The sequence below is a fragment of the Gracilinanus agilis genome, chromosome 4 (genome assembly GCF_016433145.1).
Source record: "Gracilinanus agilis isolate LMUSP501 chromosome 4, AgileGrace, whole genome shotgun sequence".
Lineage (NCBI taxonomy): Eukaryota > Metazoa > Chordata > Mammalia > Didelphimorphia > Didelphidae > Gracilinanus > Gracilinanus agilis.
In genome coordinates this window covers 204647117-204671951 of record NC_058133.1, presented here as the reverse complement: position 1 = coordinate 204671951, position 24835 = coordinate 204647117, and the positions used below count along the sequence as shown (strand labels likewise).

Sequence of the window (24835 nt, the reverse complement as noted above, 5' to 3'; positions counted from 1 at the left end):
GGAACTTTCATGGCAATTCTGAAGGTTAACTCATCTTCATTATGTGAATGGCTTACTCCCAGCATATAATGACCCAGTAGACTCATGAGGCATACAGCAACTCAATGAATGTAAACAATCATCACTGTCATCATTTAGCATTGACCTCCCTCACAAAATAATTATGAGTAACAAAAAATATAATTTCAATGTTCAGTGGAATCCTGCGTTGCATAGCAGGCATTTCAAATTTTATATCACTGATTTTGAAAGAAAACTGTTTTTTTGTTTGTTTGTTTGTTTTTAACAAAAGCAATCATCAGTAAACCCTGTGTAACTCCGGGAATTAAACACTTTTTTTAATCTCCAGAGCTGTAAATGTTATCACCAGCCTTCCAAATAGTTACGATTCAAGTTTATATATTAGAGTATACAACGTATTTTATCATTAGACCCTCACAACTCTACGAAGTAATTATTTAGGCATTATTATCAAACCTATTTTCTAAATGGGGAGACTGAGGTTTGAAAATGTTAAATGACTTGCTGGTTAATAAGGTCTATTTGCAGATGACATTGTGTTGATTGCATTAAACCCTGGACTACTCCATTGCCTCCTAAACAAAGTCTGTAATTACTCAAACAAAATTTAGCCAGATTCACTGTACAGTGGCACCTTGGAACTTGTTATTAAGTCATTCCAGAGGGCAGGTTAAGTACCAAAAAAGTTAAGTACCAAATGAATTTTTCCCATAAGAAAAATGTAAATTGAATTAATCTGTTCCAGATACCCAGAAAACTCAGATTTTAAAAGGCATTATATGCAGTAATGGAGTTGTATTTTACCAAATAAACATTAATAACACCTAGACATAAAGAAAAACAATAATTAGATTAAATAAAATAATTTTAATTTAACTTTAGCTATATTGAGAGGAGTTCATGGCCTAAGCGGGGGATGGTGGGGAGAACTGTTATTGTCTGGAAGAAGAGTCTCCTTCCATAATATCTGAGGGCAACTGTCCTTCTGGAGTTCTTTCTCTTTCTTTTTACTGTCCCTTATCACCACTGGACCCTATTTGAGATTCATCAGGTATAAACTTCACAAGAAACCTATCCAATGATGCTTGTTTTTGTTTTTTCCTCTAAAGTGGGAAATGGTCTGGTCATTTAACAAATTTACAATTCTGCTTATTAAATTCAATACAATTCTGCTGTTTTATCTAAGTGAGATTTTTCAACAAAGTTTTGCACTTCCACCCATTTTGCACACATTTCCGTGATTAATGAAGTGGAGACATCCTCTTTTGCCTCTTCCTCACCTGAAGAAAACTCCATCGCCACTAACTGTTGCCCCTCCCCTTCCTGCAGCTCCTCATTGATGAGCTCTTTTTTATGCTACTGAATTAACACATGATCTTTTGTTTTGCCTGGTGTGAGCCCAAGATCATGACCCCAACAAGTTCCAGCAAGTGCATCAAGTGCCAAGCAAACATTGAATACTACAACAATATTTTCCAAAATGTGTCAAATACCAAAATTGATGAGTTCCAAAACTGTTGAGTACCAAGGTTCGACTGTATTGGAAAAACCAACGGGATGTCTATTGTCCCAACTATGGCATGCAATTGGATGAGCAACCCCTAGAGCTGGCCCCTCAGTATGTAACTCTGGCACAGACTGCAAATAGACAGTGGAACTGGGCCTGGAATTGAGCAAAGAAGGAAAGGAAAATAATTGTGCTTGAGAGACTACACAGTAGAGCTTTAAATCCCCCAAGCCTCTCTTGAAATAAAACTTCTAACATCCATGTTCTCATGATGTTGTATTGCCCTGAGTTGTGGAATAGTAGTATCTGAAGAATTAAAGTTATATGTTACCCCAAAAGCCATGGAGAAGCCCAAGAAACCCAAGCAGGCTGTAGCATATTTCTAATGAAGAACCCAAGTGGGCGACAGCATATTACTAATGAAGAACTCATGAAGTGAGAAGTGACATCAGAGAGATGTCTGACCACAAAAGGAAGTGAGCTAGTCAGGGATGGAGAGTAAGGGATGGCTGCGACAGCCCCTGAGGTGACACTGCTCTTTATTCAGTGTTAAGAGGTGCAGAAGAAGGCTCCCATAACACTGTAGAGAGCCCATGTGTCAGATTTATGGGATGAGTGGTATGAAGCACGCATAGGAAGAGAATAGTGTGGAGATCCCCCATTCAAAACATGCTGTATGTTTGTCACAGTCCATGCAACCGCCTTCTAGTTATTGGTCTTGGGGTGAATAAGCAGGCTAGAAAAGACAGCAAGAGCTCCTGAATCTATTACAATCTGAGTTTGTTCATCTGTCCTAGTGATGATGTTTCCTAGAGTTCACAGGGAAGGATTCACAATTGGCATTCCCAACATGGAGGAAATCATAACTCTACATCCTATGATGCTAATCCCATATCATGGGGTGAAGAGGGAATACACATCTATCAGCAGAAATATCAAAGTCCCATTGCCCCATCCACTACCCAACAAAAGGCTTATGAAAACAAATATAACAATTAGGTAGTAGTAAGGAAATGGAGATTATTCAATATTTTTAGATTTAAAATGAAGCCACCAGATGACGCAATGGATAGACTGTTGGGCCTGGAGACTGGACAGCCTGAGTTCATATTTTACACACTAGTTGTGTGTCCTTGGGCAAGTCACTGAGCTTGTATGCCTCAGTTTTCTCAACTGTAAAATTAGGATGATAATAATAATAATAATAGCATCTACCTGTCAAGTTTTCTGTAAGGATCAAATGGGATAATGCCTGTAAAAGCACTTATCCCATTTGTCTAGTACATAATAGGCATTTAGTAAATGTTTGTCTACACCTTTCCTGAACCAGAGATGGCCAACAAGCAGGCTTTGAAACAAGACTGATAAAATTGTCATTGCAAATAGTTTTGTAGTTTACAATTAGCTTCCAAGTTTTGCAGTTTCTCCCTTCATGTCTCTTACATGCCACCCCTCTCTTCACCTACCCATCAGCTCAGCTCAAGTCCTCATCATATCTCACCCGGATCTATTGGCTGTGACCTCCCAATTGGTCTCCTGCCTCGAGTCTTTCCCCACTATTGATGATTCTCCACAAGGCTGCCAAAGTAATTTACCTTAAGTGCAGACCTGACCATGTCATGTCCCTCCTTAATAAACTCCAGTGGCTCCCTATCACCTCTGTGATAAAATATTAAGCTCCTCTGTCATATAAAGCCTTTTACAGTTTGACCCCAACCTATCTTTCCAGCTTCATCATACATTGCTGCCCTTCCTGTACTCTATGCTCCAACCACACTGTCCTCTCTATTCCTCATGCACACTATCCTATCTCTCATCTCCATGCCTTTGCACTGGCCCTCCCCCATGCCTGTGATGCATGCTCTCCTTGTAGAGTCTCTCACTTCCTTCAGGATATGAGTCAAGATTACCTGGTACAAGAAGTCTCTTGTTATCCTCCAGCTAGTGCCCTCCCTTTCTCTCTCCCTCCATCCCAAATGCTGACAGATTAATTTGGTACTCTGCATATTCCTGGCATAATGAAGGCATTTTTATGTTTGCATACCAAGGGATTGTGTAGGAGAATTGGACTATGCCATGCAATCCATTGATCAGTAAGCATTTAGTACAGTCTTACTGTATGCCAGACTCAGTTCCTAGCCTAAAAAGGAATATTAAAAAACAGTCCCTACATTCAAGAAATTTACATTTGAATGAGGGTGACAATGTAAAAATCATGGCATACACAATAACTACATAGTAGATGGGAGGTGGCCTTAGAGGGAATGACACTGCCAGCTAGGTTGGGCAGGGGAAGTGGAGCCACTGATGTCCCCCTGCAGGAGGGTCTGAAAAAAGTCTCACAGTTATATTCTCCAACCAAGTGGAGGAAAGATGGCCGATTTATTGTCTTAAAACAGGGTTGAGAAGACCAAAAAAAATTTGGGGTGGTACAGTTGAAAAATTAATGCGGGTAATATAATGCTGGGGCAGCTAGGTAGCACAGTGGATAGACTCATTTTCCTGAGTTCAAATTCAACTACTTATTAGCTCTGTGACCCTGGGCAAGTCACTTAATCTTCTTTGCCTTAGTTTCTGCATCTATAAAATGAGCTGGAGGAGCAAATGACAAATCTGGCCTCAAATACTTACTGGCTGTGAAGTCACTTAACCCTGTTTGCCTCAGTTTCTCACCTGTAAAATGAGCTGGAAAAGGAAATGACAAACCAACCTGAAAGAGGTCATGAAAAATCAGACATGACTGAAAATGATTCAACAAATATAATTTTGGCAGAGGAAAATACAAAGTTAGGAGCTTAATTGAAGGTATGAGTAGCAGAACCCAGGGCCTGAGTTGTGGCTAGAAGATTCTAGGAGCAAGGACCACGAGCTGAGCAGGTACTTTCCACTATTCTGCCTAGGAACATCCTTCTTTCCCAAGGCAACATAGACCTAGTGTGCCCACAGGCTCTTTAGTCTCTTCAGAGTAATGAGTCTGGATATATTTCAGGTAGTCTGTGAACTTGGAAGGAAATATATATTTTTTTTTCCACTAACCTCTAATGGAAATTTAACATTTCCTTCAATTATGAGTGTGGTCAACAAACCACAGTAGTATTGGGCTTCACTAGACTGCCAAAGGGATAACACAGAGAAGGTTAAGAATCCTTTCTCTAAAAGCTTGCCTGCATGTGCGCGTGCACACACACAGACACAGACACACACATACACAGACACACACACGCACACACACACACACACACACACACACACGCATGCAAGCCTTGTGTCCTGATTCCACATCTTCTATTTTTTGAACACAAGAAAAATTATCTCAGATATTAAATCCTTCTTTATAATCTATCAGTTTGAAACAGCTAGCATCCTTAATTGAAGACAAGTGATCCTTAGAGGGGTCAAGGACCTCACAAAGAATTGAGAGAATAAAGATGAGGCTATTCCATGGAGGGCTCAAAAGTAGTAGTAATGTCCAAGAATAGGACAATGACACCGATAAGAGACATGGCAATGCTTCCCAGAGCTCATCCTCCAGACTTACTAACGCCTACCCCATTTCCCTCACAACCAGACAGACTTTGTCCTTGTTCATAATAATCATACAACCTATCACCTGTATTTGTATTCAACTAATACCATGACTTAGGTAGCCAGGGGAATTGAGGATATATTTACAACAATACTGTCCTATTAGGATCCAGAACAATTCTGAGGGACTTATGAAAAAGAATGCTATCCACCTCCAGAGAAAGAGCTATTGGAGAAGGAATGCACATGAAAGCATATGATTTTTCACTTGTTTATCTGAGTTTATGTTTGAGGGTTTTGGTTTTATAAGATTATTCATTTACAAAAATAATATAGATATATATATTTCTATAATATGTGTATAACCCAGTTTGAATTGCTTGCCAGCTCTGGGAGAAGGGAGAAAAGAAGGGAGAGAGAAAATTTAGATCAGATAACTTAAGAAAACTCATGTGGAAATTTGTCATTACTTGAAATTGAAAAAATAATAAAGTAACCTGGAAAAAAAATCTTTCCTATTAGAGCACAGATCTCTCTTGTCAACAAAGATACAATGTGCCTTATCTGTGTGATGTTCACAAGTATGAAATAAATAGGACTGTCCTATCTATGACTATGCCCATAGACTCATCATTTGGTCAAATATAGGTCTTTGACAATTTGATGAGTGAAGTTTACAAGAATAACAAAAGTTACTCTTGTAGCTAGAACATAGCCTTGGACATCCTTCTTGCTCGATAGCAGTGATGGCAAACCTTTTAGAGATGGAGTGCCAGGCCCCACCCTCACCCCACCTCCCAGACCAAGTGCCATGCCCACCTCCCACCAGAGACAGTGTGCCATGCCCCTTTATCTCCCTCCAAGTGAAATGCTTACCCCACACAGGAGAGGAAGAAAGTACCCCCATTGGGCTGCTGGGTGGGTAAAGTGAGGAATGTCCTCAGCAAGTGTAGAGAGCAAGGAGTGACCAGACACTTTACCCCTTGTGCTCTTCCATTGGGCTGCTGGGCAAAGGGGCGGGGGATGTGAAAAAATATTGTCAGGTGCAGTGGAGAAGAGGAGGGGAGTAGCTGTGCCTCAGTCCCTTTGCCTTTCTAGTAACAAACTCTGTGTGTAGAGCTGGGGGAGTTGGCCACATGCCCACAGAGAGCACTCTGCATGCCATCTTTGGCACCTGTGCCAAAAGTTCCCATTACTGCTCAATTTGTTTTCACTAGCAGGTTATCCACCCACCACTAAACTTATACATTCAAAGGTTAAAAAGTCCCAGGCAGAAGTGATGCTAGGACTTCTTAAAAATGGGATTGGACAGCAGCATGAGGTGCCAATTCTCACAGGAAGGCCTTGACACTGAAGCTTTGCTGGTGAAGAGAATATGTCATAGAACCTTTCTAAAGGGCATCAGGGAAATCTTATGCTAACACTTTTACCTGGACCCAATCACCAGAGTGGATGGGATAGCTGAGTTCTGTTGGTTCTCTGGATAAAGTAGCTTGTACCTAAAATATGGAAGACTTTGTCATCTCATTTGTGCCTTAACAATAATTCAAGACAATGTCATCAGCCACTTGTAAGTCAGAGAGATAATTGCCAGTTAAAATATTAGGTGGAAAAAATCCAGTTTTTCTTTGGATAGTAAATGTTTTATTTGTGAGGACTATAAATAAAACATCCAGCCATGTAAGTCCATTTTCAGTACAATTTTTAGCTATCTTATTAAATTTCCCTTTTGTCATTCTGTTCCTGGAGGTTCAGGGAGATGTGGTCAATAAAAATATTGTTGGGCTTGCATTGTCTTTCTGATTTCTTTAACAATTTGTGCTCTAAAGTGGGTCATTTTTTTCTATTGCTAACAGAGAAAAGGGTATTAAATCTACGAATTCATTCACCAAGTCTTACTAACTGTTAACAATTCTGCTTTCAAACATGGATTGGGCTTCCACATATTCTGCTATAAGGGATTTAATTAAGGGGGTTGGCTAAATATGTGAGAATTCTAAATTAATATTGTGGTTTCCATTTATAAAATATTATAGCTCAAGTCAAAATGATTTTAATAGCTTTTATTTACAAAGAGTTGGAAAGAGTGAAAGTAGAGAAATACAAAAAGAGGGTAGAGAAGATGTCTACCTACCCTATCTCACTAAATATTGCTCTGGTGCTCTGCTCAGCACAGCAGGGCTTGTTAACCCTTGACCAGAGATCCCAGAGTTTCACCCACAAGGCCTCCTATAAGAAGGGAATGCCTCTTTGAAACTAATCTCTCTCCAGACACCAGGAAAGGAAGTCCAGCTACTCACCCAAGAGGCAGTCCAAGTCCCAAGTTACCTCCAAGAAGCAGTTCACCAGTCAAAGGTGACTACCAAAGACGATTTCCCAAAGACTATCTTCAGAAGACTACTTGCAGAAGACTCCCTCCAGCCAAAGAAGTTCAGCGCATTTATAGTGACTTCTTATCCCTTCCCTTCTTCACAGGGGCCAATCACAGCTTCCACAAACACAAAGAAAGGTGTGGCTTGTAGTGCAGAAAGACATATTCCCCACATTAATTGATGGGCTCATCTCATTAGGCAAGTTACAGTGGAGTTGGCCAGGACCACACCTCGAATGTTTAGAAGAAAGTTATTCCACCCCTGTACCTATATCATGGGGAATTCAGAGATGCATAGGAGTAGTGCCAATGGGTCAAGGTACCATCTTTCACTGGTCAGAGGATTTTATTCTAAGAAGAGGGAAAAGGGGACATTGTTGAAACTCTGACCTTCCTTAGGTATATAGAGGCAAGATTTCCTTAACTCTGAGCCTGAGGTCTTTTGGAAACAACTGATTTATGCTTCATAATTTCACCTTATTCAAGGGGTATAATCTCCAGGCTTGTGGTCGGGCAGGTGGGAAACCTTCTATTCATAACACTATCCACTTGAACTCAGGGAGGTACAACCTATCACTTGCTAACATTTTTCCCTTGTGTGGGGAATTGATGATTTGTTAACACAGACACTTACCAGGATCAAAGGAAGATAATTAGTAAGTGCAGTCCCTCATGCAGTAGGTTCCAATGCTCACAATTAAAGCAGCATGCAATTATCTTTACTGTTGACATATTGGGATTTGTTTACAGTTGTACCCTACACAATACATGGTGAGTGTTAGGGTTCAGGTTTCCTAGGTAAAATCTGCTAATTCATTATTTAAGTAGTGTAGTTTAGCTTGATAACCTTTCAATAACATTCTAAAATTTCCCAGTTCTTATAATCCACGGCCAGATGTTCTTAAAGAAGCACTGCCTACTTATGGTATCAAATGAGCTATTTAATAAAGATTGTTTATAGATGTACTGTCTTACCATATGGTAAGGAGGGAGGGAGAGACAGGACTCAAATATATTAAGATATTTTTATAGATAAGATCATGTCCCAATATGTTAACTGTAAAGGTAATTGCATACTACTTTTAATTATAATTGCACCTTTTTCCCCCTAAAGTTCTTGTGCTTTTTCCAAATCCAAATTAATTCTTGTTAAGCAAAGATATAACAGGGCAGTGTAATGAAAAGAGAACTGACCTCAAAGGCTGAAATACCTAAGTTCAAGTTCTAATATATACAGCTTATATGATTGATTCTGGGCAACTCTCAAAGACTAGATGTTGCAGGAGTTCCACCCCCTTCCCCTGAGTGGCAGGTGCACCCCTCCCTTACCTCACACAGAGGAGGGAGAAAGCTCATTGGGCTGCTGGGCAGAGGGGCAGAGGATGTGAAAAAATGCCATCATGCACAGTGTAGAGGGAGAGAGGAGAAGTTCCACCCGAGTCCCTCTGCCTTTCAAGTAATGAACTCTGGGAGGGTGGGAGAGAGTGGAGACATGCCCACAGAGAGTCCTTTGTATGCCATCTTTGGCACCCGTGCCATAGGTTCACCTTCACTGGCCTATAGGTTTAATATCCTATCCCTAGCCATCACAGATTATATAAATTTTAAATATTTTTATTACATACTATATTATACACAAGATATAATATTAGATATAATATATAATATATTAATGTTGATACTAAATATCAATAGCCATCAAAGCAACATGTCCCCCAGACAAATGTAGAAACATTTTGACCACTCAGATAAAATAGGATTCGACACTTTAATGTTACATATGTGCTAGATGGCATCATTCCCAAGTGTTAACTACACGGTTTTATAATACTTCTCACAATTACAATGTTTAGAAGTCATAGATATAATATTAACATAAAATAATCTAATGAATAATTAATATATAAATCATTAAATAGAATTTGATCATATATCCTTAATTCAACTCCAAATCACTAACATGGGGAAAAAAAACAATAAAAATCTCCATCTCCCATTTTTGGCATTCCATTCTGATTACATGCAAAATGCCAGTACTGAGAATTTCAGAGCTACAAATGTGTGGCACCATTGTTTATCAATCCATAACCTAGCCAAACATGTATCTTAAAACTTGGTTTTAAGGTTGTCTTATGATTTAAGTTTCTGTAAAATTAGGCTTGAATGTAATTTAAAGTTCTCTTATGTGAAACCCTTTGAGAAGAATTATTTTATTTTTCAATGAATTTGATAAAAATTAAGAAATATGAACATTTGTATATACAAAGAATATGACAATTGTATTTGACTGTGGATTTCTATTAGGTACAACTTGAGTTTTTTCAAATATATAATGAATTTAATGGAACAGTACCAACTCCCTTGTTTGTCTGTGTATGAACTTAAAAACTTCCTTCTTTTGCCCATTTAAAAATGTTTCATTGACACTCTTTTTTCTTTTTTAATCATTCTCAAAGGGTAGCATAGTTTAGTGATTTTTAAAAAGATATGATTTTAAATTACTTTCCAGAATGATTGGATTGATCCACAATTCTATTAGTGCAGTAGTGTGTCTGTCCTCCCAAAGTCCCTCTTTTTCCATTTTTATCATCTTTGCTAATCTCTGATGAGTATTAGTTGGAACCTCAGAGTTGTTTTAATTTTCATTTCTCTTATCAATGATTTGAAACATTTTTCCTATCATTTATAGTTTGCTTTGGGGAACTATTATATCATTTGATCATTTATCTATTTAAAAGTGCCTCTTATTTGAATATATTTGATTCAATTCCCTATAAACTTCACATGTGATACCTTTACAGAAAAATTTGTAGCAAAGACTTTTTCCTCAGTTAACTGTTTCCTTTCTCATTTATACTGCATCCATGTGTGTATGTGAGCACACAAAACCTTCTGTTTTATATAATACATCTCTTTGGAACTCATTCACCCAACTTGTAATAGCACTGTCCAGGTGAGTGCCTAGAAGGATGACAGCTGTTACTTTCAAAGTTCTAGCCCTGTGGATAGCTGTCCTCCTAATGTTAGCTCACAAGCCCCCACCAATGTGTTTCCCTTAAACATTTACTCAAATGGCTTAAGAAGAATTACAAAGCATCTACCTTACTCACAGGGTCTATGAGGTGGGAAAAGGGGAATGGGCACAATTTTAGAGTACAGATTAAATTAATAGTTAACACACATAGCCAAGGCAATTCATACCTCTGGGATTACCAGACCTCAATGTCATTTCTTTCTCTGAAGGGAAATGAAAATGAAAATTCACTGAAGGGAGGAGCATCAGTGATGGATGAGTTATTCTACTGCTCAGCTGAACTGGTTTGTTGCAGCACCCAGAGTCTCAGATAAATAGGAAACTCAGCTGAACTTTCTACTTATAGGGTATACAGTCTTGGCTGGGTGATCACTATGCAGCTAGGCTAGGCCTAGCAAGTTACTTAGTATTGGTGGCTGTGCTGATTCCTCACCAAGCTCAGCTGCGTTGGATGTTGGACCGAGTCTGGCTTTACAGTCTGGGAAATGGCTGCTAGATGAGGCCAAGGAGCTGTGGCATGCCAGACAATGCTGGGAAGTTTGGTCCTTCATGACCAGCTGCTACCAGACTGGACTGTACAAGTTACTTAGCTATGGAGTTCTCTAAGGACATGATTTTTCTTTTAGATAGGTCACTCTGCTAGTCTTCCCAACTCATTCTCCTCAGTCTTTTACACCTTCAGTTTGTCTGGGTAGTACTATATGCTTTTCACCTAGAATGATACTCTTTTGTGACTCTATCTTAAGGTTTTCTTGGCAAAGATCCTGGAATAGTTTGTCATTACCTTCTCCAACTCATTTTACAGATGAGGAAACACGAGTTAAGTGACTTGCTCAGGGGCAAAAAGCTAGTGTCTGAAGTCAGATTCAAACACAGAAAGATGAGTTTTCCTAAACTCTAAGCTCAGCACTTTATCCATTGTGCCACCTAGCCATCCCAAACTCCCTATTCCTTTGTTAATCTTATGTAGCTGAGTGGCAAAGGAGAAAAGTATTCCTGTAGTCTGTGCTCTAGAACCAAGCTCATTGCCTCATTTGCTTTTTCATAAGCAATTAAGCTTTTCAATGGCATAAAAATCTTCTGGTAGAGGAATGTTTATTTTTTTTTCTGAAAGCCTTTCTCATTATATATTTGTTCTTTAGCTCTAGCTATTCAGCTTTTATTGAAGTATCACTCAGGCATCCTTTCTGAGATCCTCCCCTAAATGAAAAATTTGTAGTCCCTGCAAATTACTTGAAAGATCTATGATGTCCTGTGGGTGCATCAGACATCAGCATTTTACCTAGTTCATCCAGTTAACAGGGGATTCAGTGTTGTTTTTTGTAGTACTTGGCATTTGACTTAATATAGCAACAGAATCACAAAGCCATATAGGTTTCTCACCTCAGGGTAAAAGGATTATTATCAGTTGACCATGAGTATAAAAATCCCAAATCCCTTCAAGAGGGAGCTCCATATGGTCAAGGAAGAGACCAAGTTTCCTTCTGAAATGGAAACTTAAAACAAACAAACAAACAAACAAACAAAAAAAGCAAGCTTTGCCTTTTTCTTTACTTTATTGTATTTGGGTTAGGAAATGCCATTAAGAATACCAAAATAGGACCTTGTAAAGTACTAAATTACTGGCAGATTTAAATATTTTTTCATTTCTTGTCTCTGCATAATTCTGTATTTGGAGGCAGTTGTGAATTTTTGCTTATTTGCATAAGATATTTGCCATATAAATAGTTTCAAGACTACTTCTATGGCCTCAGACACTTCCCTGGCTTGTGACCCTGGGCAAGTCACTTGACCCCCATTGCCTACCCTTACCATTCTTCTACCTTGGAGCCAATACACAGTATTGACTCCAAGACGGAAGGTAAGGGCTTAAAAAAAAAAGACTTCTTCTGGTATGGTTCTAGAAAAACAAGTAAAAAGATAATTTATGTATCTCCCTGGAACTCCTGAGGACTATTCTGGATTGACAATAAGGTAGATGGGCTCAAAATGCATCCCAATTGATTTATGGACAGCAAAAGTTTTTTTTAATAAGATTTTACTGATGTCTTTTGTTTTTTACATAACCTAAATTCCTCCCTCTCAGAAAGTCATCCCAGTTAACAAAGAATTTTTTAAAGGGAAGAAGGGAAAAAGGAGGGGGAAAAGAACCAGCAATTTTTTTTAATAAATAAAAAATCTGAAAATATGGGGACCCCTGCAAAGAAATAAGAGAGAAGTATTGTCTCATAACTCTTCTTTGAGGCCATATATGTTCTTTGTAATTTCAAAATAATAAATTTTTTATGGGGGTTGTTCTTTCCTTATATTATTGTAGTCAATATGTATATTGCTTTCTTGACTCTTCTTCAGTTCATGTAGCTCTTTTCATGCTTTTCTGTATTCAATCAATTGATCATTTCTTTAGCCCAGTAATATTCCATTATAGTCATGTGCCACAATTTATTTAGTTATTACCTAGTCAATGGCATGTTTTGTTTCTAATTTTTCACTACCACAAACAGAGCTACTACATATATTTTTGTAAATGTAGGATGTCCCTTTTTAAAAAAAATTTATGACTTCTTTTGAATTATATATCCAATAGTGGAATGCCCAGGTATAGAAATATTTGTCACCTAATTTGCATAGTTCCAAATTATTCCAAATTATTCCAAGTTCCAAAAAGTTCCAAATTACAGAATGGACCAATTTACAGCTTTAATGACAAGTTACTATACTTATTTTTCCATAAGACCCCAACACTGACTATTCAAATCTCTCATCATTTTTGCCAATTTTCAGGGTGTGAGATAAAACCTCAGGGTTTTTTTGATGTGCATTTCTTTTATTAATGACTTGGATCTTTCTCTTTCATATGATTATTAATAGTTTACATTTCTTCTTTTGAGAACTGTTTGTTCATATCCTTTGACCACTTGTCTATTGAAAAATAATTTGTGGTCATATATTATTTGTTAGTTCTCTATATATATCTTGGATATATATACCCTTAACCAAGAAATCTAATAAGAATTTTTTCCCCCATTTGACCATTTGCATTCTTACCCTAGATGCATTAATTTTGTTTGTGCAGAAGTTTTTCAGTTTCAAAATAATTGAAATGATCTGTTTTATATTGTATAATCGACTCTTCCCTTGTTTGGTTAAGAACACATCTCCATAAATCTAAATGCAGATTGAAGCATACTTTTTAAACTTTCTTTTTTATTCTTGGTTTTGGTTTTTGTTTTGGTCTGTGTTTTCTTTTGCCACATAGCTAATATGGAAATGTTTTGCATAATTACACATGAATAATTTATATCAAAGTGCTTGCCTGCTCAAGGAGGGGAGAAGGGAGAGATGGAGGGAAGGAATATGAAACTTAAATTTTTTCAAATGTTTAAAATTTTTATTTACATGTAGTTGAGAAAAAATAAAAAATAAACATAAAAAATATATTTCCGTACTTATGAAAGCTGTATGAACTATTTCTCTTGAACTTTTTTAATATTATGATCTATAATAGTCATATTGTATTTTGAATTTATTTGGAATATGCTATATTAGTTTAATACTAATTTCTAACAGACTGTTTTCTAGTTTTTTGGTTTTGTTTTTTTTTAATAACCCTTACCCTTTTAGTATCAATTCTAAGACAAAAGAGCAACAAAGGCTAAGCAATTGGGGGTAAGTAACTTGCCCAGTACATACATCTAGTAAATTTCTTTTTTTTTTTTAAATAGGCAATGGGGGTCAAGTGACTTGCCCAGGGTCACACAACTGGGAAGTGGCTGAGGTCAGGTTTGAACCTAGGACCTCCCATCTCTAGGCCTGGCTTTCAATCCACTGAGCTACCCAGCTGCCCCCTAGGAAATTTCTGAGGTCAGATTTGAACCCAGGTTCCTCCCCAACTCCAGGCCTGGCACTCTATCCACTGTGCTACCTAGCTGTCCTTTTTCCAATTTTCTCAACAGTTCTTATCAAATAGGGTGTTTTTCCCCCTAAGTTATGCTTTCCGTTTATCAAACACTGGGTTATCCAGTCTTATTTCTGATTCTCCTTTTTCTAAAAATAGCAAAGTTTTAAACTGAGGTAAGAATTTGACAGGAATCAGCCACTAGGGTCCCAGTCCTTGTGCAGAGCATGAACAATGTGCTCTATCTGTTATCAACCCATATGGTGAGTGTGCTTCTAGACTGGCAACAGCCCATAGTAGACATCCCTGCCCTCCACTTCTAAGTTGTTCTATGGCTATCACCTTTTCACTTCATGGTGATAAGAATCTTTTTAATTGACTTCTGAACTAGAACCCAGGGTATATACAGATATCTCCCACCGAGAAACACAACCTCTCTGTGTCAGCTTTTGAGTGAAAAGGAAGAAATGCCTCAGCCCTAGGTAGGACAACGTCACATCCATTTGTTATCATGTGGCCTCAAATATGTGGCACTTTTGTTTCCTCTTTGTTTGTTGTGTTTATACTTCACCACTAGGTGAATGAGTATTGGAGACAAAACAAAGCTTGTGAGTTTCAAAAGGTTGGAAGGCCCCAGAAGTCGTCCTCCAGAAGTCCACAATAAAACTTGCTACAGCTAGAGTAGCCAAAGCCCAGGGAGGCATCACCACCCTTCTTGACCTAACCCAACAATGGATCAACTTGAAAGCCAAGACATTGTGTCCTGCAAACTGGGAACAATACTTCCATTGGTTATGCCACACCAGAAAAGAACTTGCTGCAAATTTTTGTAGCTATCACCTTAAGTTTGAGTACACTCTCCCCAAGTTCCAAGGTGGGTCATAATTGGGAAGGAGGATGTTTTGGTGCTTAAGTTCTTGCTGTTATCTTCTCATTAAATTTCCCTTTGTGAAATCTAATTGGTCAAGTAGATTTTGGGGTGCTAATCATTGGTGAGATGATATTGAGGAAGTGGTAATTAGGTGAATGATCTCTGGGGGAATACAATGGATGGGGGTGGGGCTTATGAGCAATAGCATTATTTTTATTGAAGCTTGAGGTGGGGAAAGGTAATAGTAGCCTAGCTCTGAGGACCTGGCATGCCACTGCAGTTGGAGGTTGAGAGAAAAAGACCCAGAATCTATCTGTGCTTCATTTATTGTAATCAAAATCAACCACATTATCTTTTGTGGCTCTTTTTATGTTTTGTTTAGCCTTGAACTTTTCCCTGATACATACTTGTAAAAGCTATCTTCTTCTCTCCTATAATATGTTTGTGTGACCTTTTCTATCTAGTTTATTTATCCATTTTGAACTTATTGTGGTAAATGGGGTGAGATACAGACCACTTCCCAGTTTTCCCAGAAGTTTTGGTCAATTAATAAGCTATTATCCCAATAAATGGAATTTTTGGTTTTATCAAACTCTATACTAATATTTTTCATTGTTTGTGGGTCTTGTGTACCTAATCTTTTATATTAATCAACTTTTCTATTTTTTAAGCATTACTAAATTGTTTTAATGTTACTGTCTTGTAATATAGTTTTGAGTTGTGGTCCTGTAGAGCCCAGCCTTTCCTCATTTTCTTTTTTCATTTTTTCCCTTAAGATTCTTGACCTTTTGTTCTTCCATTTGAATTTTGCCATTTTTTCCTAATTCTGTAAAGTAACCTTTTGGTAGTTTGAGTGGTATGGCACTGAATTTGCTAATTATTTTAGATACTTTTATCATTTTTATTGTCACAGTAAAACCAAGAGCAATTGTTATCATTCCAGTTACTTATATATTTCTGTAAAGAGGGTTTTGTAGCTATATTCATGTGATTCTTTTTGTCTGTCTTGTTTTTCAATATTTTATACATTCTACAGTTGTTTTTTAATGGTATTAGTTTTTCTATTGCTTCTTGCTGGATTTTGTTGCTTAATGTGCCAAAAAGCTCATGATTTTTGTTGTTTTATTTTATATTGTGCTACTTTATTAATATAATTGTTTCAGTTATTTTTAGGTGAATAACTAGTGTCTTCTGTAACTATTATCATTGGCAAAAAGTAATCATTTTGTTTCCTCTTTGCCTATGCTTATTTCCTCAATTTCTTTTAATGCTCTTATTACTATACCTGGCATTTCTAGAACTAGATCAAATAATAAATGGTAACAGTGAACACTTTTGATTTGAAAAAGCCTCTTGTCTTTCTCCTTTTTGTTTTAGATAGACACTATTTACCAATTTTGTGTTGTGGTCAGTAAAGAACATATTTCATTCTTCTACTTTTCTATACTTGTTTCTGAGGTCTTTATACCCAAGAAGACATGGCCAATTTTTGTAAAGGTTCTATGCATAGCCAAAAAATATGTAGAGTCTTTAGTTCCCTTAAAATAATCATTACTAACACTCCATCAATTTTTTAAAAATTCTGTTTATGTCTTAACTTCTCTTATCTTTTTAAAGATTCATTCAGTTCTGAAAAGGACACTTTGAGATCCCAAACTATTCTAGTTTTACTTTATTTCTCCATATATGCAATTTGATTCATTTTTTCTTTACTTAAATGTGATGTCATTCAGAGCACATATAGTAAATATTAATGATATTTCATTTTCTTTGGTGCCTTTACACATATTATTTCCCTTTTTGTCTTTTAACCATATCTATTTTACTGTTGCCTTTTACTGTTGCCACCCCTGCTTTTTTTAAATTCACCTGAGGCATAATGAAATTGTACTCCAGCCTCTTATTTTGATACTCATTTTAACTCTTTCTGTATTTTTATGGTTTCTTTTAAATTGCTTTCTAATCTGTCCTCCTATCTTCCTCATTTTATGAATTAACTCATCCACTTTATATTCACAGTTACTATTGTTCATTGTATATTTCCCTCCATCATATTCTTTTTTTTTTAAACCCTTGTACTTCAGTGTATTGTCTCATAGGTGGAAGATTGGTAAGGGTGGGCAATGGGGGTCAAGTGACTTGCCCAGGGTCACACAGCTGGGAAGTGGCTCATCATATTCTTTTCTTTACAAATAAATGTCTTTCAATCCTACTCCTAGAAGGGAAGCTCTAATTCCATTTTTAAAATTGCTTCATTTCTTTTTTTCCTCTTGCTTCATTTCTTCCAGCACTCTTGGCCAACCCATTTTTTTTCCCTGAAAGCTTTATTTTTACTGGTGAGCTTATGTTCTTCTTCTGCCTTACCCTGCTTAACTCAATAGTATTTCTTCATTGTGCTTCATGCTTTCTGGCCTCAGTTTCTGGATTGGGATCTTATGTTAGCACCAGACTCTGCCCTATCCCATGCTCGTGGATAGAGTGGACAGACCCTATTTGGGTTTGTCCTCTTTGTAGGATGCTGCTGCTACTGCTGCTGCTCTTTTCTGGGTGCTGGGATCAGACCCCACCTTCCACCAAAATCCCTGGCTTCTGACCTCTTTCCTTGTGACATGAATATTAGCCTTCATCCTTTTCTGTTTCCTCTTTGCACAATCTTAAAACAGAAGTTGATTCCTTTGCTGTGTCTCTGACAGGCCCTAATCAGATAGTGATGCTCCCACTGGTCTCAAGTGTCCTGAAAACCGCCCCTCCCCCAGCACATGCCATGCACCTGGCCATTAAGGTGGCTCTGGATCTCCTGCTATGGCTCTGAGTGCCCTGAGGTGTGTACTGCCCCACCCTCCTTCCCTGTGTAGTAACCTATTTGGGGTTAGCTTTGTTCTGTGCTGCTTCTCTGACAAGCCAGGACCCAGATCTTTCTGGCTTCCGTCTCCAGTTGTGGGAACTCGCTCTGGTTTCCACCTTCCTGAGTGCATCTCTGCTAAGATTGCCTCTAGGCTTCTATCCCTTTGAGATCACGCTGACAACAGGTTCCCTGCTGTATCCTCTTCATTCAGAGCACCCCCAGGTGTTCTAGGCTGGACCTAATTTAGGCCAGTCCCCTGGTAGCTTAGGTTCAATATTAGAACAAAATGATACACCCATTTTGGTGAATAGTTCATTCAATAGTTAACAGAAATTTACTTGCCCATAGCAGGCAAGGAATATTTAACAAAGATAAGCATTGAAGATCCCAGCAGTTGATACAGCTGAGTAAAGCTCCCTTGCTTCAGTTGCCCATTATAGTCTACCAGACCAGCATCAGCAAGAGCTCCTGGAGATCCTCATATATGGTCCCTGAAGCCAACCTAATCTTGAGAATACCTCTGCAATATCTTTTGAGGTAGTCTAATTTTCATGGGGGCAAGGGTAAGCAGATTGCTCCAAACACGCCCCTCCATTCGCCATTTGGCGGTAAGCCCTTACGGTCTTCCAGAAGATCATTTAAGTGCCTTTAGGACTGCAAAAAGCCGATTATAGAAATCCCTAAAAGAGAAAAACAAAAACACAGCACAAACAGAGCAAAGCAATGCTCTCTGAAGGAATTCCTGAATTAGAGTACCAGGAAAGACCAAATCCCAGATTTAATCAATCAGGTTCATGAAGTGAGTGGCACTAAATTTTGGTGGGGCAAGGAGGTGATAATTCTTTTTTAATTTGATTTTTTCTCAATTACATCAAGCAAAAAATTTTAACATTCATTCTTTAAATTTTGAGTTCAAAATTCTCTCCCTTTCTCCCCTAACCCTTCCCCAAGAACTCAAGTAAGTTAATATGGACTGTACATGTGCAGTCATGCAAAGCATGTCTATAATAGTCATGTTGCAAAGGAAAATGCAGACTAAAAAAGAAAAGAATAATGAAATAGGTAAAAAAGTATGCTTCAGTTTGCATTCAGGCTCTATCAGTTCTTTCTCTGCCAATGAGATAGCATCTTTCATTGTAAATCCTTTGAAATTGTCTTGGATTATTGTGTTGCTGGGAATAGCTAAATCATTCACAGTTGATCATCTTTGCAATATTGCTATTACTGTGTACCATATTCTCCTAGTTGTGCTCGTATCACTTTATATCAATTCATATAAAGCTTCCTCGGTTTTTCTAAAACCATCCTGCTTATCATTTCTTATAGCACAATAGTTCTTCATCACAACCATATATCAAAGCTTCTTCAGCCATTTCCCAGTTGATGGGCATCTCCTCAGTTTCCAACTCTTTGCCACCATAAAGAGATGCTATAAATATTTTTGTACACATAGCTCCTTTTTTTGCCTTTTATCTCTTTGGAGTACAGACCTGGTGGTATTATTGCTATCAGTCAAAGGGTATGCACATTTTTATAGTCCTTGATTCCAAATTATAATCCAAATTACTATCTAGGAAGAGATTAGTTCACAACACCATTTTTCCTCATCTCTTCCAGCATTTATATTTTCCTTCTCTGACATATTAGCCAATCTGATAAGTGTAAGCTAGTACCTCAGAGTTGTTTTAATTCATGTTTCTCTCACTAATGATTTAGAGCATTTTTTCATATGACTATAGATATCTGAATTATTCTTCTGAAAATTGCCTATCCTTAGCCTTTGACCATTTATCAATTGAGAAATGACTTATTTTTATAAATTTGACTCAGTTTTCTACATATTTGAGAAATGAGGCCATTATCAGAGAAACTTGTTGTAAACATTTTCCTCCAGTTTCCTGCTTCCCTTCTAGATTTGCCTGAATTGGTTTTATTTGTACAAACCCTTTTTATTGATGTAATCAAAATTGTCCATTTTATATCCTGTAATGCTCTTGTTTGATCATAAATTCTTCCCTTATCCATAAATCTGACAGGCAAAATATTCCATATTCCTATAATTTGCTTAGAATAGGTGTTACTAAATCTAAAAAGTTCACATTGGGTCTCTCGATATATTAAAAAAAAAAGGGACCATAAGCAGAAGTAGCCCCAAGAACATCAGGGCTGCAGCTTTCTGCAGTCATAATCCTCTTCACATAGGGAGATTTGCCCTGGACCACCATCCCTTTAGTGCCTTCTCTGGATATTGATTTCCCTTTCATGGATGACCTATAGGAGGTAAGATACAAAATCTTTCTCCAAGAAAGACCTCTGTGGGACTGCCATATTTCTTCTGTGGGGGCCAATTAGATACTTTCACATCTCCCCCATTGCTAAAAAAGCAAGTCACCTCCCTCTTGTTGCTTCTTGTTCTTCCAAGCCTTTACTGAGTGTTATACTGGAAGCAAGGTGGATGGGCCCATCAGATGTATCTTATAGGAAGTAATGGACTACAGGGACACGGTTTTCTGCCACTGCACATGCCACTGCTGCTGGGAATTATTTAACAATACACTGCTATCAGGGCCCAGAGCAAACACCTACAAAGTAAAACATAAAGCAACAAAAGCAGAGATTCTCTCCAAGCCAGATCTTCAGCTCTTCAGGAGAAGACAGACAGACAGACAGACAGACACAGAGACAGAGACAAAGAGAAAAGGAGAGAAGGAGAGAAGGAGAGAAGAAAGAGAAAAGAGAAAGAGAGAAGGGAGGGAGGGAGGGAGAGAGGGAAGGAAGGGAAGGAAGACTCAAAAGCTCCTCCAGCAATTGTTAGATAATCTTTACATTCCACAATCTGCACTGGTTTGCCTTCTCTTACTTTTGGTGTTCCTTATGCTACCTCTCAACAAATTGGCTATGTCCATATGCATTTGGGACTGCTTTCTCAGATGGATTGTCATTTCCAAAAAATTTCAAAACCAAACAGTTCTTTCCTCATTCACACATATGACTCCCCTCCTTTTTTAGTTTATTTTTAGATTTACTTTAAATTTTTTTTGAGTTTTAAATTCTCTTCCTCCCTTCAGCCTGTCACCCATCCGTTGAGAAGGCAAGCAAGATGATACCCATTATACTTCTAAAATCATGCAAGACAAAATATAACTCTTAAAGTTAGGTGCAGCTTTCTTTCCATAGGCACCCCCACCAAAAAATACAAAACAAACACCAAAGTAATTAGATGATGATGGCCATTAGCAATACAAGGCTTTCTGGTCTTAGTATAGGCAGAACTAAGGAAATCCCCTAGTAGGAAGCTTTAATTACTAGGGACCACATAGATGGCAGTCCTAAAAAGATATTTACCATAAGTATCTTTAAGGTAACACTTCTTTTTTTTAACCCTTCTGTTAAAACTAAATATTTGTTCCAAGCTAGAAGAGCAGTAATGGATTGAGGCAAAATGATTTGTCCAGAATCACACCGCCAGGAAGTATCTAATTTGAACCTAGGACCTTCCATTCCTAGGCTTGGTCTTAATCCACTGAGCTATGTAGCTACCCGCAAGGTACACTTCTTTAAAGAGTCAGTGTCATCTCCTCTTGCTAAATGGCCATAGGCAGTTCAATTTCAGGAATAGGAGAGAAAGGGACCACTTCTGAGTGAGTCACCACTATCCCTAGAGGCATCAAGAAAAGTACCACCAGAAGCATAAAGGTTAATCTGGGCTCACCTGCCTCTTCACTGCCAATCCCCAAATGTTTATGTTCCAATTCTACCCAACTATCCCAATTATTTTAGACCAATAACCTGGCAATTTAGGTTCGAAATCTGAACAAAATGATACGTTCATAGGTTCTTGAACAGTTAAGAGGAAATTTACTTAGCCACAATAGGAGAATAATCAACAAATACAGGCAAAAAGTTCTTTGCTTTGAGCATTGTGATCCACCAGCCCAGCATCAGAGAGAATCCCTGGATGATCTCAAGGTTGTTTTGTATTCAGGCAACCAGGAAGCAATATCAACAGCCTCTCAGCCTTTGGTCCCCTGAGCCAACCAAGTCTAAAGGATAGACTCAATACCTTTTGAGGAAAAACTAGCTTAATTTGCATGGAATAGGGACCAGTATACTGGTTCAGATTGGTTTCAAGATCCCCCTGGACTATCACAACTCAGAGTGACCGCAATATTCAGGCAATTTACTTAGGGAAAGCTGTCACCCCTGTCATGGGTGTAACTTTTCTGAATACCCACAGCCTTCAGGCTGACTTCTTGTGTAATCCTGGACCAGATGAACAGATTTACCACTATTTCTATTTGATATTCTTGGTTATTGCTGATTCTAATATATGCTTCAGATGTATTTGTTGGAATATATGTAATAGTACTTGACCATCTAAGCGAGAAATTGGGATTTACCTTTTTAAAAATATTCTACTGTCCTGGTTGCCATAAGCAGGAATATCTAAATGAATCTTTTTGTATTAGTTATCTCATTCTCTGTAGCTTATAAAAATATTTCAATTCAGACTTTGTTATAGACTTTGTGATTAATTGTTATAGTTCTCATTGTATTCCTAAAATCATACTTCATTTTAGCATATTATTTGTCACTTTTAACATTAAAATTTTCTGCTTCCAATTTCTTGTATTTCAATTGTATTGCTAGCCCTAGTTTTCCTTTTCTCGATTTTTTTTTGTCTCTCCTAAATTTAGCAGCTTTCTGTGTATTGGCCTTACTAGATTTTTCTCCCTTACCTAACTCCTTAGATAAGTACAATTAGATTTATGTAAAATTCCTTCATTTTGCCAAACAATTGAATTCCACCAAATCATTTATTCTGAATTGCTCCTGGGAGCAATTGAAACTTATCCTATTAAAAACAAAACAATTTTCAAAAAATATCTCCTCTCTCACTAACAATAACTTCTAGGAGAAAAGGTTTTAGCTTAAATCAATTTTACTTCTTCAAGGTATTAAATTTTATTTTTTCCTTAATTACATGTAAAAAAAGGTTTCCAACATTTTTCAAAGAATATTGAGTCTCAAATTCTCTCCCTCTTTTTCACTCCCCACTCCCTCATTCCCTTGAGATGGTAAGCAATCTGACATAGATTTTACATGTGCAATCATGTAAAACATTTTTTCATATTAATCCTTTTGTGGAAGGTAACTGAAATAGAAAAAAAAATAAGAAAGTGAAAAAAGTTTGCCTTGCCCCAGATTCAGACTTATTTAGATGGCATTTTTTTTATTGTGAGCCCTTCAGGATAGTTTTGGATCATTGTATTGCTGAGAAGAGTTGTTATTCACAATAATATTCATTATTAAGTATTCCTGTCACTGTTCTGGTTATTATTTTTCTGGTTATTATTTTGCTTATTTTACTCTGCTTCAGTTCTTGTAAGTCTTTCCAGGTTTTTCTGAGCTCTTCCTGCTTGTCATTTCTTCCAGTACAATAATATTCCATTAAAATTATATACTATAGGGGGCAGCTGGGTAGCTCAGTGGATTGAGAGCCAGGCCTAGAGACAGGAGGTCCTAGGTTCAAATCCGGCCTCAGACACTTCCCAGCTGTGTGACCCTGGGCAAGTCATTTGACCCCCATTGCCTACCCTTACCACTCTTCCACCTATAAGTCAATACACAGAAGTTAAGGGTTTAAAATAAAAAAAAAAATAAAAAAATAAAAAAAATTATATACTATAATTTATTCAGCCATTCCCCAATTGATGGAAATCTCACTTTCCAAATCTTTGCCTCCCTAAAAAGAGCTGCTTTAAATATTTTTGTATTTTTGTACTCCTTCCCCTTTTTGGTTTTTACCTCTTTGGGATACATACCTAATAATGATAATAGTAGGTCAAAGGGTATGGACAGTTTTAAAGCCCTGTGGGCATAGGTTCAAATTGGTCTCCTGAATTATTGAATCAGTTCACAACTCCCCCAACAATGCATTCATTTCCCAGCTTTCCCATATACGCTCCAAGTTTGTCATTTTCCTTTTCTATCATAATAACCAATGTGATAAGTGTGGGGTGGTACTTCAGAGTTGTTTTAATGTGCATTTCTCAAATAGTGATTTAAAGCATTTTTGTATGACTGTAGAGAACTTTAATTACTTTGAGAACTGCCAGTTCATATCTTTGACCATTTACCAATTGGTGAATGACCCATATTCTTACATATTCAACTCATTTCTCTATGTATTTGAGAAATTAGACCTTTATTAGAGACTTATAAAAATTTTTGTACCATTACGATTATTGTGTATTACTTTTCATCCTATTTACATACCCTTTTAGCTTAGTTTCTGACTTTTGCCTTTCCCAATTTGCCCTCTTTTTTATCAGCCCTACTTACCTTCTCTTAACCCTTTCCCCTCCTATTTTCCTATGGGGTAAGATAGCTTTCTATACCCAATTGATTGTTTATGTTCTTCCCTCATTGAGACAATTCTAATGAGTCTGTGTAAATCTTTTCAGGTTTCATGTTCTCCTTCCCACCTTCCCCATCTTCCCCTCCACTGTGAATGCTCCTTCGTGCCTCTTTTTTATGCAATAATTTAACTTATTCAATTTTTACCTTCCCCTCCTCCCAAAGCATTCCTCTTTCCCATGCCTTAATTCAATTTTATTTTTTATATCATCCCATCATCTCCCCAAGTAGAAGATGTATACAATTTAACCTCATTGAATGTTTTTTATTCTCTTTCCTATTTACCTTTTAAAAAAATTTTTTAAAAACCCTTACCTTCCATCTTGGAATCAATACTGTGTAT

The 24835-nt window shown here is 37.5% G+C and overlaps 1 protein-coding gene across 1 annotated transcript in view; it reads left to right on the top strand.

Moving 5' to 3' along the window:
* MARCHF10 (membrane associated ring-CH-type finger 10) overlaps positions 1-24835 on the top strand; it is a 236968-nt gene that overhangs the window by 184325 nt on the left and 27808 nt on the right. The window lies entirely within an intron of this gene.